Raw genomic sequence first — 15,016 nt, forward strand, 5'->3', positions numbered from 1 at the left:
ACTCCCTTCACCAAGGTTTAATTGAATTCTAACTACTCGTGGCCTCCTATTAGGGAAGAATGGGGTAGGAGGCCCAAGCCCTGGTGGTCTCTCTAGCCCTATGTAATCCTAATTTGATAAGGGTCTTCCCTTTGACTCTAGACAATAAATTTGGACAAGCAACTCCAATTAGGCCAGAAAGAGCTGCCTAGATGGACTTAGCTCACAGGGAAATGATGAAATCTCAGGTAGAAGCAGCCCTTGGAGTGTCAGTGTGACTGTCCCTGAGTACTGCCCTTGGATCAGGCCATTCAGGCCATCGTGTCTACGGGCTGCCCTGGTCCATCCATCAAATTGTTTGTTAAAGTAACAGAGCCAGCCCTGGCCCTTCATACAGATCCAACCCAGCTGAGCATCCCTGGAAGAAAAGTGGCCACACCAGAGACATTGTGGCTACAACTAGGACCACCATCATTCATTTATGCAGAGATGCACGGGTGCTCTTGGTGCTGGGTATGCAAGAATGAATGGACAAACAGTACCCTCTCCCATCAATGAGTTCACATTATAGAGTTTTATTTATTTATTGTCAATTATGTGCTGGACATTGTTTTAAGGGCTTCCCCCAAGCTACCACATCTGTCACCATAAACCCATCAGATTTCCCTGTTTTACAGAGAAAGAAATGGAGGCTTGGAAACATTCAACGATATGCCCAACATTGCTTAAGTGAGAGAAGGCCAATAAGCAGGGGGCACCTGGATGGCTCAGTCAGTTGAGTCGGTCCAACTGTTGATTTTGGCTCAGGTCATGATCTCACGGTTTGTGGGATTGAGCCCCGCCTTGGGCTCTGTGCTGACAGTGCTGAACTTGCTTGGGATTCTCTCTGTCTCTCTCTGTCTCTTTCTCTGTCTGTCTCTCTCTCTCTCTCTCTCTCTCTCTCTCTCTGCCCCTCCCTGGTTTTTGTTTCTTCTCTCTCTCTCTCTCTCTCTCAAAATAAATGAATAAACATTTAAAAAAACGCAATTGAGGGGCGCCTGGGTGGCGCAGTCGGTTAAGCGTCCGACTTCAGCCAGGTCACGATCTCGCGGTCCGTGAGTTCGAGCCCCGCATCAGGCTCTGGGCTGATGGCTCAGAGCCTGGAGCCTGTTTCCGATTCTGTGTCTCCCTCTCTCTCTGCCCCTCCCCCATTCATGCTCTGTCTCTCTCTCTCCCAAAAATAAATAAACGTTGAAAAAAATTTAAAAAAAAAAAAAAAAAAAAAAAAACGCAATTGACATACACTACCTTTATGTCAATATTTTTCAGAGAAGGCTTAAACATTAAAAAAACGGGGTCAATAAGGGATGGCCTAGAATTTGAACACAAGCCTACTTCCTCCCGTAGTTCCTCCTGTCTATGTTGTTATACATTATTATGCCCTTTTATTTGCCTAGCACATTAGAGGTTATGGTGTACTTTTCACCTTCACTAATAATCCCAGCACAGCCTCCTGGACAGCAGCTACTAGTGTCATCGTCTATAGCTGCAGTTGTTAAGAGCTCATGATCAGATTGGCCTCATTTAGAATCCTTGCTCTGTCTTTTACTCAAAAAAGTGTGACCTTGGACAAGGTATTCGTCCTTTCTGAGCTTCCATTTCCTTGGCTCTAAAATGGGTGATAATAATAATGCTACCTTGGAGCACCTGGGTGGCTCAGTCACTTAAGCACCTGACTCTTGATCTTGGCTCAGGTCATGATCTCACAGTTTGTGAGTTTGAGCCCCAAGTCGGGCTCTGTGCTGACAGCATGGGGCCTGCTTGGGATTCTCTCTCCTTCTCTCTCTGTCTGTCTCTGTCTCTCTGTCTCTCTCTCTCAAAAATAAACAAATAAACATTAAAAAAAAAAAAGTACTACCTCAAAGGTTGTGAGAATTAAATTGGAAGTTGCATGTATAGCCCTTAGCACAGTACCTTGTGTATGATACACCGTGGTCTTGAGTCCTTGGCAGGAATGAAGAAATGCTCAGGAGATCAACTGTTCTTGGTGGGAAATAAGAAGTCGTCTTCAACACAGAGACAGGTCAGGACGGTGTCAGCCAGACCAAAGTCCCAAAGACCTGGTGATATTTGGGAAAGAGAATTCCTGCAGGGGCAGAGTCTGAGGCTCAAAAATGTTAAAGACCATAGGAAGTCTGTGGGTTATCTCCTGCATCTCCTGCTACCATCACATTTTCTTTCTGCCATAGCAAAGTTCTGTTTGAAAAAGCCCATGAATCTCAGCATGGGAACGGAGGAGGGGGTGGTCATTGCATAATAGTATAATAAGGACTGGCACTTCTCAAGCACGAAGAATGGCCCAGATCCGCACTGCTCGATACCCTCAACTCACTTTACCTCATCACAACCCTCTGAAGCAGGTGCCATCCTTAGCATCCATTTCACAGATAAAGAAAATGAGGCTCAGAGAGATGAAGGAATTTGCCCAAATAATTTAACCACAATTAGTAAACAGCTAAAACAGAGCTCACATCTGGCTTTACCTTCTTACATACAGTGTCACCTTCCCTCAGAGGGGAGCACAGCATCCCCGAGGAGGGCTTTGACAGCATAAACCAGATGGGAATCTGAGGCAGTTTCTATACACCCATTTCCTTCACCTTGTTCTTAACGTGCCAAAGAGCCCTACAAGCTGAGGAAAAACTGAGAGTGGCCGAAAGTCAGAAACAACACGGGCCAACTGCCTTGTAAGTGGTCAGAGACCACAGAGCGCTCTTCAACGAACTGGGCAGATAATAAAAATGTTGCAAACCGTCAATCACATCTTTAGTCCCTCAGCTTTCATTTCTGTTGTTGGTGTCTCCTTTTACTTAAAAATACAGTTGCTGTATCCAGCTTCTTCCTCCCTGAGCTTCCGAACTTGCTACTCATAGGCTAGAGCCGACAGGGAGGCACGGTGGTGTGTACAAGCTGGTACATCTCAGAGAGAAAAGGGAGGTTTGGGGTGCTTGTGTTGACCGAAAAACTAGGCAACCTTCCCAGTGTGCAGTCCTTCCGGGGCCCCGGGGTCAGTGTTGGTAGTGTTCCATATAAGGGGACACACACACACACACTCACACACACATACACACACAGGTGTCCACCTGTGCCCACCCCCACCCCCCATGAACAAAGATGTTCATGGCACATACCACATGCTGTCCGGTCCAAAGCCAAGAACATCTTCTTTAGACAAGGTCACTTTGGGGCTGCTAATAAAACTCAGCTATGGAATTATTCATCAGGTTTAAAAAAAAACATCATTTTCATCATAAAAAATAATATAACTATGTTACAGAAGAAGTGAAAAATAGAAGAAACAAAAGAAACAAAAAATAAGCCATAACTCATTCACCCTGACATGAGTCCTATTAGCATTCTCCGTAGGTTTCCTCTCTCCCCAGCTCTAGATCTTACCTCCTGGTAACTGTGGTGCTCTTGCAACGGTGTCCCCAGTGTTTCATGGCCCCATACGACATCCTAAATGTTTTCGGCACCATATGCAATCTTCATGACTGTCATTTGAATGACCGCCTCGTACTCCATGGAGTGGTGCTATCCCTCACTCGGCTATTCCTTTGGTGAGCACGTCACTAACCTAAGCAATGCTGCCATGAACATCTTTGTATTTTTTGTGTCCTTCCCCAGTCTTTGGGATTATTTCCTTAAGATGACTTTTCCACATAAATGCAATATCTGGGTGCAAGGGAATGACCCACATTTGGACCCGGCATTAATGATCACCACAAGTGCGGGAGACTATCGCATCCACTGCAACATTGTCCACACCGATGTTACCTTTTTAACCCACTTAATAGGTTAATCGAAATGATACCTCTTCGTTGTCTTAATTAGCTTTGGGGAAGGGGGTGTCCTCGAAAAGGGTCACGGCATCTTGCCATTTTCAAGCGTTGAGAGCTTTGGCCTCAAATAGTCTGGGGCTGAAAATATAATTCTGCCATTTCACCAGCTGCATGCCCTGCCTTACTTAATTCTTCAGAGCCCCATCTGTTCTTCTCATCTGCAAAATGGTGATGATGGTGCCACCTACCTACAGGGCTGGCATCAGGATGACACAAAATGATTGATCTTAGTCCTCTTCCTGGCATATGATTAGCACCACATGTTTCTGGTTGTAGTTTATCAATAACTTTAAAGCACTACAAAGTCTGATTATGCAGTCAATAAACATTTATGGAGGTTCTGGAGATGCAAGAATGAATAAACCATAGGTCTTGTCCTTGAAGAGGTCCCAGTCTGGTGGGGGTTGAACAAAGGAGAATAAAACAACAGCGTAGTGTTACAGTTAAGCTCAGAATACACTCTGATGATGCTGCATCAGAGGTACAAACTGAGGGGGCACGGGGGCAGAGCCATACCTCATCTGGGAGGGCGGGGGGCGAAGAGAACATTACGGAAAAGGCACAAAGGGAGATGGGCATTGAAGAATGGGTGGTATTCCCATGGGTGGACATGGGGGGGCCCAGGGAGGGGGCACAAAAAAAAGGCCTGGAAGTGAGGAGTTTTACCCAGAGCGGATGTGGGGAACAGCAACTAGTCCCACTGGGTTCATGGGCCGTAGATCTGACCCCACAGGGCAGCTGATCTGATTCCAGGAGGAGCCTGCCTCATGGAACTCCCTGCTGGCTCCCTCAGCCTTTTCAGTGAGGTTAATACTCAAGATGACTGGTGTGGGGAAAGGGGAAGCTTAAATTATAAATCCCTCTTAGAGCTGCCTTCTGACACTCCTTGAGATCGAAGGATGCTGATAAATAAGGCCACCCTGTGCAGAACCCCAGAGGACTGAGCAGTACCTTGTCAGACTGGAAAGCCCTGACACACTGGGGAGGGAAAACACACACTGTATCTTCCAGGGAACCTTACTATGAGAGTCTTTTTCTCATGGTCTACCTGCTTCTTCTGTCCATAGCCCCAGTGGGCCATTATGGCCAAAGGCAGTGGACATAGCTCAGCTCTGCAAAGGAAGTTTAGGGCAAATCTATTCCCCAAGACCTAATGCCATTGTGACCTCCCCCATCAAGCCCTCTGCCATCCCCCTGGCTTTCTCCTCAGCGTTAGCATATCCCTTCTTCATCCTCTCTTACAGACCCATCCATCCTTGTTTTCCCATTCGCTATACCCACATCGTATCTCCTGTCCTCACCAGCTACATGGTTGTCTTCGCCCATTCATTCTGCTATGACAAAAATAACATAGGCTGGATGGATTAGGCAACAAACTTTCGCACAGTTCTAAAGACTGGGACATCCAAGATCAAGGTGCCAGCACATTCTTCGTCTGGTGAGGGCTTGCTTCCTAGTTAGATAACCATCTTCTGGCTGCGTCCTCACATGGAGTCCTGGAGGAAGGGACAGAAAGTTCTCTGGGGCCTCTTTCATAGGGGCTAATCTCATTCATGAGGGCTCCACATCATGATCTAATCCCCTCCCAAAGACCCCACCTCCTAACACCATCATACTGGGGATTAGGTTTCAACATAGGAACGTGGGGGACACTCAGGCTACAACAATGGCAAATTCCTCAAAGGCAGGGCTGTGATCTGCTTGTCTTTGCCTTGGTTTCTTTCATTCCCATTCAGACACCCGCTCCAAAGTAAAACTGAATCAAAAAACAATCAAGCAAATGGGGATTGACCTGGACACAGGGTGAACACTGACCATCAGGAGCAAGTCTGGGACTGGGATCCCAAGCACTTAAGCATCTTTAAACATGTCTCCTCTTCCCTCCTCCTTCCCTTCCTCCTCTCCTTCCTCCTCCTCATCTGCCTTCCTCCCTCTCGTTTTCTCTCCTCCTCTCTCTCCCTTCTTCAGATCCACCAGGCCTCTTGTCTCCTCTCCAGACATTCAAGTCCTATTTTCTTCCCTATTGAACAGCTTCTCCCGGCTCAAAGTCCAGGGCAGCCTTACTACAACATCTCAGTTCAAGCCAGCAGCTTTGTATGACCCAGACTCACTCCAGTCTTGATTCCAAACTTCGAAGAGAAGAGAGAGAATCTGACTGGCTCAGCTGGTGTCAGATGCTCATCCCTGATCCAAGAGCACTCATGATATCTAATTTTTATGGAGTACTTCTTGAATACCAGGTACTGCTCCAAAGGCTTACACATATTGACTCGTTTAATCCTTATACCAAGCCTTTGAAGTAGGTGCTACTGTTAGCCTCATTCTACAGATGAGGTAAGTTCCATAACAAAAATCTGGTTTGCATGACTGAATTCACATAACTGGCAAGTGATGGAGCCAGGACATGAACCCACGAACTCTGACTCCAGAGCCGAGGGCTTTAACATTATACTGTATTGGTCTGGGACATCATGGACGACGGACAGTGCGTAGTGGAGAGACAAGGCACCTATCCTCAGAAGTGGGCAGTCATCAAAGAATTGGATGGCATCCTTGAAGACTTTTTACTCCTGGGACACCTGGATGGCTTAGTAGGTGGAGCATCCAACTTCAGCTCAGGTCATGATCTAGTGATTCATGGGTTCAAGCCCTGTGTCAGGCTCATTGCTGTCAGCATCTGAGCCCACTTTGGATCCTCTGCCCACCCCCATCCCCGCACCTCCCCCACTTGTGCTCTCTCTTTCAAAAATAAACATTAAAAAAAATGTTTATTCCTGCTCAAAAGCAGCAGACGGATGGACGGATGGGTGCGTAGATGTGTGGAAATTTGACAAGGCCATCTCTTCCCTGCTCAGCCCATTCTACAGGAAAAGACTCTATCAGCTAAACTAGGACTCTGACAATATCTTAAGTTTGAAAGAAAGGGTCGGGGGAGCGTGTCCTCTTACCCTTACCTTCAGGGCTTTGGTATTAAAGCAACAAAAGCTGAAACTCCTAGGTAGGAAAAGACAACCTACCCCTGAGTTTATTCACTGGATCATCTCAGATTGGGAGAGTGGGAGAATGCTTAGAATATAAGGGACCAAAGTGGCTAGGCCATTAGGGGAAGGAAGAAGAGAAAGGGTAGGTGTCTCAGAGGTTTCCAAGTGGGACACAGACCAATGGGTACACGGCACCCATGACAGGAAGGTGCTGCAATGAGAAGGTGTGATGGAGGGGGAGGGGTGAATACTAAGATCTGTGGCCTTTGGACCCACCTGAGAAGATCCCTGTGACCAAGTGTAGCATAAGGGCTAAGGAGCACCCCACCTTTTAAATACTGAGCAGGCTTGAACAGAAAGCTAATCCACAGTGACCAGAGGGGACTGAGGACCAGAGTGGATCGGGTAAACCCCCGCCCCCAGGGCATTTGTACTACTCAGCCATGGCGGGAAGGAAAGGAACAGAAACCCACATGAAGACTTGATCTTGCCAGCCTAGAGGGATGGACACTCAGAAGAGGTTAATTCTGACTTACAGAATTGGAGAAGTGTGCTGTCTCCTAAATTCTAAAATTGTACTTTAAGTGGTCTTATTGAGGCACTTCTGGATGCCCGCTAAGCCAGTGCTTGTCCTGGGTGGAGATACCCTCTGGGTGTGTGCGCCCTCCCCAGCTCCAACTTCTCCATGACCCAGCTGTCTTCCAAGCTGTGGTTGCTTTGCCTCCCATGTGCCCCACATACAGAATGTATCAGTCCTCCACTTAAACCTCTTCAGGGCCTCTCCGTTGTCCTCAGAACATCTCAACCCTTCATCCCACCTGCATGCATGAGTTGTCCCCTGCTGATCCCCAGCATCACCTTCCCACAATCTCCTCTCCCAAAATCACATTGACCTTCTTTCAGAAAGTTTCTTTTTATTATTATTTTTAATGGTTTTTATTTATTTATTCATTCACTCATTCATTTATTTATCGATAGAGAGCACAAGCAGGGGAGAGGCAGAGAGAGAGGCAGACAGAGGATATGAAGTGGGCTCTAAGCTGATAACAGAGAGGCTGATGTGGGGCTCAAACTCACGAACCACGAGATCATGACCTGAGCCGAAATTGGGTGCTCAACTGACTAAACCACCCATGCACCCCCAGAAAGTTTCTTCAGCAAGTCCTCTTGTCTCCAGGGCTTTGGGCTTCTGCTCTCCTGAATGCTTTCTCCCAAACGTCCCCCAGTGCTCAGAAATACCCACACACACACATAAACACAGTCACGTGTGCACATATGCACACAAACAGCAACCATCTCTTACTATCCTTCAGATATCCATCCTTCTAGAATGCCTTCAACGCTGGGTCTTAAAATCCAAACGTACATTGAAAGTGGTTGTATTTATTCCCTCATACCTCCGAAAAGGGTTCTTATAAGTCTATAGTGCATTCTCTAATCAATGGTGTGTTAGGTTTTAAGGGGTGCCTGGGTGGCTCACTTGGTTAAGCGTCCAACTTCGGCTCAGGTCGTGATCTCACTGTTTGTGAGTTCAAGCCCCACATCAGGCTCTGTGCCGACAGCTCAGAGCCTGGAGCCTGCTTCGGAGTCTGTGTCTCCCTCTCTCTCTGCCCCTCTCCCACTCATACTCTCTGTCTCTCTCTCAAAAATAAACATTAAAAAAAAAAAACTATAGCAATTGTTGGGAGGCCTGGGTGGCTCAGTCAGTTCAACATCTGACTCTTGGTTCCTGCTCAGGTCCTGATCTTACAATTTTGTGACATAGAGTCCCGTGTCAAGCTCTGCGCTGACAGCTTCAAGCCTGTGGGATTCTCTCTCTCTCCCTCTCTCTCTGTCCCTCCCCCACTCGTGCTGTCTCTGTCTCAAAATAAGTGAACTTAGAAAAGAAAAACCATGGCGATTGTTGAATGAACACAACACAAGCCCCCTGCTCCTTCCCCTTGTACCCCATTATTCTCCGCTTCTGGGACCAGCCCACTCTCTCCCTTGTTTCTTGCGGCCACCCTGTCTGTACCCACTCCCTGTTCTGGCTTCCACTGTGGCCACCGGATCCACAGCCACACTCAGAAAACTTTGAACAGGAATGCCTTCTTTATGAAGGAGAGGGGACGGCACGGAGTGCCACAGACCTCATAGCTTCAAAGGGTCCGATGCCCTGACCCAGGAGAGAGGGTCTGACCTCTAACAGCTGAGCAGCCAAACGCATCGGCAGAGGTTGCTGCACAAGACCCAAGTTTCTTCAACGTTCTGGACTGAGCCATTCATCAGCTCTGACACCGCAGGCAGCTTCCTAGGCAAACAGCTTTATTGCTGCATGAGATTAACCCAGACCGTGGTAATTTGTAACAAAGATAAGAAAATTGCACTGGTCTCTTAGAAATAAATCTGAATTCCAGAGTGGACAAAGGGGACTTCAACTTGAAATCTGCTATTTCAGATATAATCATATTTATAACAGCCCCTGAAGAGTATGAAAAGCCAAGTGCAGTTTCTTGTTGGAGGTGTCATTTCAGGACCCACCATTATGAAATCAATTTAGCTGGAATTCTTAACGAGTCCAAACCCCATCTAACTTTTTTTTTTTTTTTCAAACCCCACCTAACTTTAATGAAAGATTATTTGGCCTGTTTGAGAATCGTTCCCTTGTCTATCTGACTTCATGATATGGGGTATTGGGGGTGGCTAATGGGGGATGAGGGGATGTGAGGTCAGGTGACCTGCCTCTTACCAGCTGTAGGATCTTAATGAACCAGAGATGATAATAGAGGCCCCTCCCAGAAGCCTTGTCATTGTCATTAAATGAGATAAGAATGTGAAAGGGGAATACAGACGTCAGTGATTAATGAGCACCTGTTAACCTAATAGGTACTGTGGAGTTGGGCTCTTACAACTGCGCCCAGCGAGGCCTTAACTTCACCAGCGTGGCCTCATTTAATCCTCCAGATAATCTCACAAAGAGGGCATGGTAAGTATCTCCATTTAAAAATGAAGAAACTGAAGACCAGAGAAGTCATGGAACTTACCCCAGGTCACACAGCTGGTAAGTGGCATGACCCGGATTGGAACACCTGCCCTTGGCCACTTTCCGATACTTTCCCACAGAGATACAAAAGTGACAACCATGTGATGCCCGACCTGGCAGAGCACACAGCCTGGCTGTAACACACACCCATAAATAAGTACCTTCACTACACTGATGATAAGTAATGCCCATTAAGTGCTTCTATGTGCCAGACACTATTGTAGGAGCTTTGTACAAATCTCACTGACACAACCAGAGGGGGAGGTGGACACTATTATTACCCCACTATAGAGATAAAGGAACAGGGTCAGTGATGTTAAGAGAGCATCCATTTGTACATAACGGAAGCAGGAATTTAACCCGAGCTACATCCTTCCTCTTCTATTGCAAGAAGAGGTGCTACTCGACAGAAAAGTTAGAAAAGCCATGAGAATCCAGGTTTGAAAAGGGACCAAAAAGTCTCCCCAGAAGAGGTAACTCTTGAGGTGGATGTTGGAAGAAAGGCAGGAATTGGTCCAACAAACCAAGGGGAACACCAAGCAAAATCTCAGATGACCCTGAGACCCTGAATGAGCCCACCTATCAGCCCCATGAGCCAGAAGATGGTCAGCTGCACTGAGCTGCTGTTGAGAGCATTCATCTAGAAGGCAGGGACCCACGTTAGCCTTCTCCGCACACCCCGGGGCCTGACCCTGATTAGGCACTCAGTATCTTTGTGGAAGAGAACCGAGTCCACAGAAACTTGGACCTGGCCGAGCTCTTGAAGACTGGGTCATCCAAGTTCCTCATTTTCCAGGCAGCAAACAGCCCCAGAGGGGAAAAGAATGGAGACTTTACAAATCCCATGTGTACATGGGCCCAGAGGGTCCCAAGGCAAAGGGGGCAGGAAGGAAGTAAAACAGAGTCAGGGGAACTTGCCATTAGTGTGAACTGGGTCTGAGCTAGAGGCCTGAGTTAAGGTCATGACGAAGGATAGACACTAATAGGAGGCTACTTAGCATGGAAGTTGTTGCCAGATGGATCCCTGATTGATTTGGGGTTCTCCCATTGGCTGCTTACACAAATTAACTTATCTGAACCTCAGTAGCCACATTTGGAAACTGGGGACAATAACGTCCATCAGAAGGTTATTGTGAAGATTAAGGGTAATGATGCAAATAAAGAACTCAGCACACAGTACATGCTCAATAAATAGTACTGATTCCGAGGGTCCCAATGACACCCTTTTTGCCAACCTCAGTCAGTAGCCTATTGAGCTGATTCCCCTCCTGCCCCACCTTGTTCATCCATCACAGTTCTTCCTGCCTGCCAGAGCCTCCCCCAGGAACTCAGAAATTCCACAAAATTGGTGAGACTCAGTGGCAACAGCTCCACTAACACGGCCTAAAATTTCTTAAGTAAGAGAGGAGGGAGGTGTGGATTGATCTGGATTAGTCAAAGAGTTTGCTTTCACCAACAGGTGTGGGCAGAAGACCCAGCACAGAATGGGGCCCCTGTACCCAGCCCTCCTCCCGGCCCCAGTTTGAAAAGGTTCCGAGGGGACAGGTTGGTTCTCAGACATCAAGCCCCCTGTCTTTAATGTCTTCATTACCCACAGGGGCTCTGGAAAACAAGACTACAAGTTCAAGGATCTTGCGTGGAGCATAGAGGCTTCCTGTCGAGGTCTATTCAGAACAAGATTGGGCGGGGAAAGGGGGGGAGGGGGGCTCATTTTAGAAACTTCCAGAGGAAAAGTTCCCGAGAATGGATTCATTGCCCAGGTGAGCACCCAGCTGGCCACTTTGCCAGCAACTCCCCACACCCTGTCCTTTTCCCCCAAACCCTTCCGCCTGGAGGGTCCGTCGAAACGTCTCTTTCGTACTTTGCCCGGAAAGAAAGTAAATATTTTTCAATGAAATTCCGCGATCAATTAAACACCGCCTCTCTTTAATATGAACGTTGAACCAACAGCGGCTGCACGCTCCAACAAGAATATTTAAAGCAATTAAACTTTAGCTACTTTTAAAACAAATTCTTTTAAATGCTAATGACCATTGTTTTCGCACTTGATAAGTAAAATTTTGTGTCGAGCAAGGTTAGGTGATTGCAATGATTTAATTGTACTTCTCAAAGAAAGGAAAATGTTAAAAAGAATGCTAAGATGGACCTCTTACCACATTCCTACAGCAAAATGTCCTGTAACAATAGAACCATGATTTGCTGAAATTAAAATGCTATTATGGTGAAATTAGGGCTTCAATATTTTTAGCAGCCTTAATAGGCCTTGCATTTTAAGGGACATCTGATAATAGATAATTACATTTCATCTTAAAGAAACTGAGTTGTTTTCTTAAGGAAAATACTTTTCTTTCTTCCAGAGAGGTTAAAGCTGAGCCATCATTAGAAGCAGCACCCAGCTCCAGGTTCCTGCTTCAGCTTGGGAAATAGAGATTAGCATATAAATAGCCTTCGGTGCCTGCTTGATTCCAGCTATTTTGCGTTTCAATGTGGCATCAGAATGCACTTAGCAAGAAATGTTCGAGAGGAGAAAGAGGTTTGTAATATGTCGCTTTTATAGAGGGGGGAACTTTAAGTATAAAAGATCATTCACTCCTCTGTGGGCTTTTTTTTTTTTTTTGTATCCTTTCAATGCCCCAATTACAGACTCCGAGGAGCCAACAGGCCCCCTAGAACGGAGCCTTAGTTTACGCGGCAGCTCTTTCTTTGGACCTGGAAAATAAGTCAAAATGGTGCACAGGAAATAAGATAAATACGTGCTTCCTCCCGGATTTGGTGGCATCCCTCGGGGGGCACAGGCCGGCCCTCTCTTGTCACCCCTGCGCTACCCATCAGCAGTGGAGACGAGGGACAGATGGCTCCTCCAGGACCCATTTTCTGGAGCGATGAGGGACGCTCCTGGCTTTCTGCCTGAAGGCCGGCGTCCCTCCTGGGAAATCTCAGATTGGGCCCGGAGCCCCGGGGTTCTTCCTGCCCTCGCTTGCCCACCACTACCCGCACACATGCACACATTCAGGCTGCCTGGGGGCCAGGCAGAGTCTTGGGCTATTACAAGATGTTTCTTACAACCCACACTTTCCTCTGGCACAGGGCAAGGGGCAGTTCTGGAAAGAGTGGGGCTCACAGCTCTTCAGGGGACACAGATTTTCCTGGACGTGGCAGCAGCAGAGGAGCTCTGTCAAGCAAGTGGTGACCTCCCGTTCAGCTCCTGGGGTGGCTCGGCCCACCCCGGAGCCCTGGGTTCCCCTGCCATCTTGTTAATGGACCCATGATGAGTTCCTCCATCTGTAAAAAGGAGAATTGCAAGCCCTGCCCCGCCCACTCATGAGGCTAGCAGAGGGAAAAAGTAGGAAAATGGATGTGAATGAACTCTGGAAGCTCTCTCCCTATGTTAGTAGCATGTGATTAGGGTGTTGGTGAGGTTTTATCCTGGATGGTCTGTCCTTTTGTCCTGGATGGTCTGTCCTTTTGTGCACCCATCCCGGGGCCTGAAGTGAGAGGGATAAGGAAGAACCAGGTTTCAGGAAACCTGGTTAGGTAACAGCCCTCAGCTGTCGGACCAGATGCACCTGTCTGGGTTGTTGAGAGGCATCTCTGGGAAGACAAGAGCTGGGGCTGAAGACAGAGGTGCAGGCGGACCTGGGCATCATGTCCCAGCCTCACCACTGGCAGCAGCGGGAGTGTGTCATCTGCTTCTTCCTGGCTGAGGGACCCTTGATGAGGGACGCTTTAAGGCGAGGCACCTTCCAGGGATGTTCAGAGACTCAAAGTAGAGATCAGACGGAAAGGTCTTCAGGAACTGTAAAGCAGGGTGTTTGTTTCCTTCGTGTCCTTTTGGCCTGTGCACAGAGGGAGTAAGCAACAAGCCCTGGGACCCACAGCAAAAGGGGGGACTGGGGGACTGGCAATTCGTTCACACCTCTCTTGCTCTTAAACCCAGCCGCCTTCACCACAGGAAAGTGTCCTGGTGGGCCAGAGGACTGCCTGGTCTCTACAAAATTGGCCCGATGTCTCCAGGGTCCCTCTCATGCTGCACCATGTCCTACAGACACCCTCCTACCCCCTGGGCACTGCCTTTCTGGGAAGGTCACCACCACTTCCATTGGGACCCTGGTAACCGAGGATTCTCACCGGCAGCAGTGGGGCAAGTGTGCCAACACGCAAAATCTTTGTTTCTTTCCCCTCACCGTGCCACGGCTTCAAACACTGGTGCTGACAAAACAGTGCTGATCCTGGACCCCATGCATGAAAGTAGGTTTTCGTCCCAAAACACTACGGTGGAACAGATGCGGCTCCTTGCAAGGAAGGCATTACTTGGGTGACTTAGTGACGGGCCGGCACAGTGGGCCAGAGGGCATGGTGCACTCAGGCCAGAGTTCCGGATCCTGGTCCGCTCTCTGCTGCTGACCTTGGGTGAACTCCTTCCACTGTGTGCCCAGGTTCCCCACCCACAGAGGGAGGGCTCTACATCTGTCTCCGGAGGCCCTGGTAGCTCAAACCTCCATCTGTCCCATATTACTGTTCCCCCGGGTTTCCTCTAGCCTGAACACTTTTCGCTGTAGCCAAGATGCTCAACATCATCTGTTTTGCAACCCAGGCAACTATGCTATGATATATCAGCTTCCATTTTCAGGATCTTTTATTATCCCCATTTTATGCATTAGGAAATTGAGGCTCAGAGCAGTTGCCTAACTGACCCACAGTCACACAGCTCTTAGGGAAAAGCCAAGATTCAACCACAGGCTTTGACCCCACTTCAGAGCCCACATTCTTAATTATTGCACACTGTGGCATTTTCCCAGGTGACTGCCTAGGGACTGTTTGCAATCAACATGATTATCTTTGGTGCCTCGAATTGTTCTCCAAAATTTGATACAAAGAACATTAATTCTACTGAGTGTTGATGGTTTTCCTCGAAAGGGACTTTCATGATCAAATGAGTTTCACATTGAGTAAAACAAATAAACAGTTTTTTAACTGCAGGAGTTCTTAGAGACTTTAAGATGTGAATAAGGTGCATTTTAAATCTACAACAGGAGATAAAATATACAATTTCCCCCAAGTCTCTCTCTCTCTTTTTCCAGCAACTTGGGTCCCACTAACAGACTAGAATTCTACAACTTTGGTACTCAGGTGTGAGGGCTCATACTCAGGTA

The 15,016-nt window shown here is 47.5% G+C and overlaps 1 long non-coding RNA gene across 1 annotated transcript in view; it reads right to left on the reverse strand.

Moving 5' to 3' along the window:
* Positions 1–1,820: 1,820 nt before the first annotated feature.
* Positions 1,821–15,016, reverse strand: part of LOC123597657 — an 87,020-nt gene continuing 73,824 nt past the window's right edge. Inside the window, exon 4 of the long non-coding RNA XR_006712199.1 lies at positions 1,821–2,078. This is a non-coding gene — a long non-coding RNA (uncharacterized LOC123597657). The remainder of the gene's footprint in view (positions 2,079–15,016) is intronic.

This window comes from Leopardus geoffroyi, chromosome C1, assembly GCF_018350155.1.
Source record: "Leopardus geoffroyi isolate Oge1 chromosome C1, O.geoffroyi_Oge1_pat1.0, whole genome shotgun sequence".
NCBI classification, from domain to species: domain Eukaryota; kingdom Metazoa; phylum Chordata; class Mammalia; order Carnivora; family Felidae; genus Leopardus; species Leopardus geoffroyi.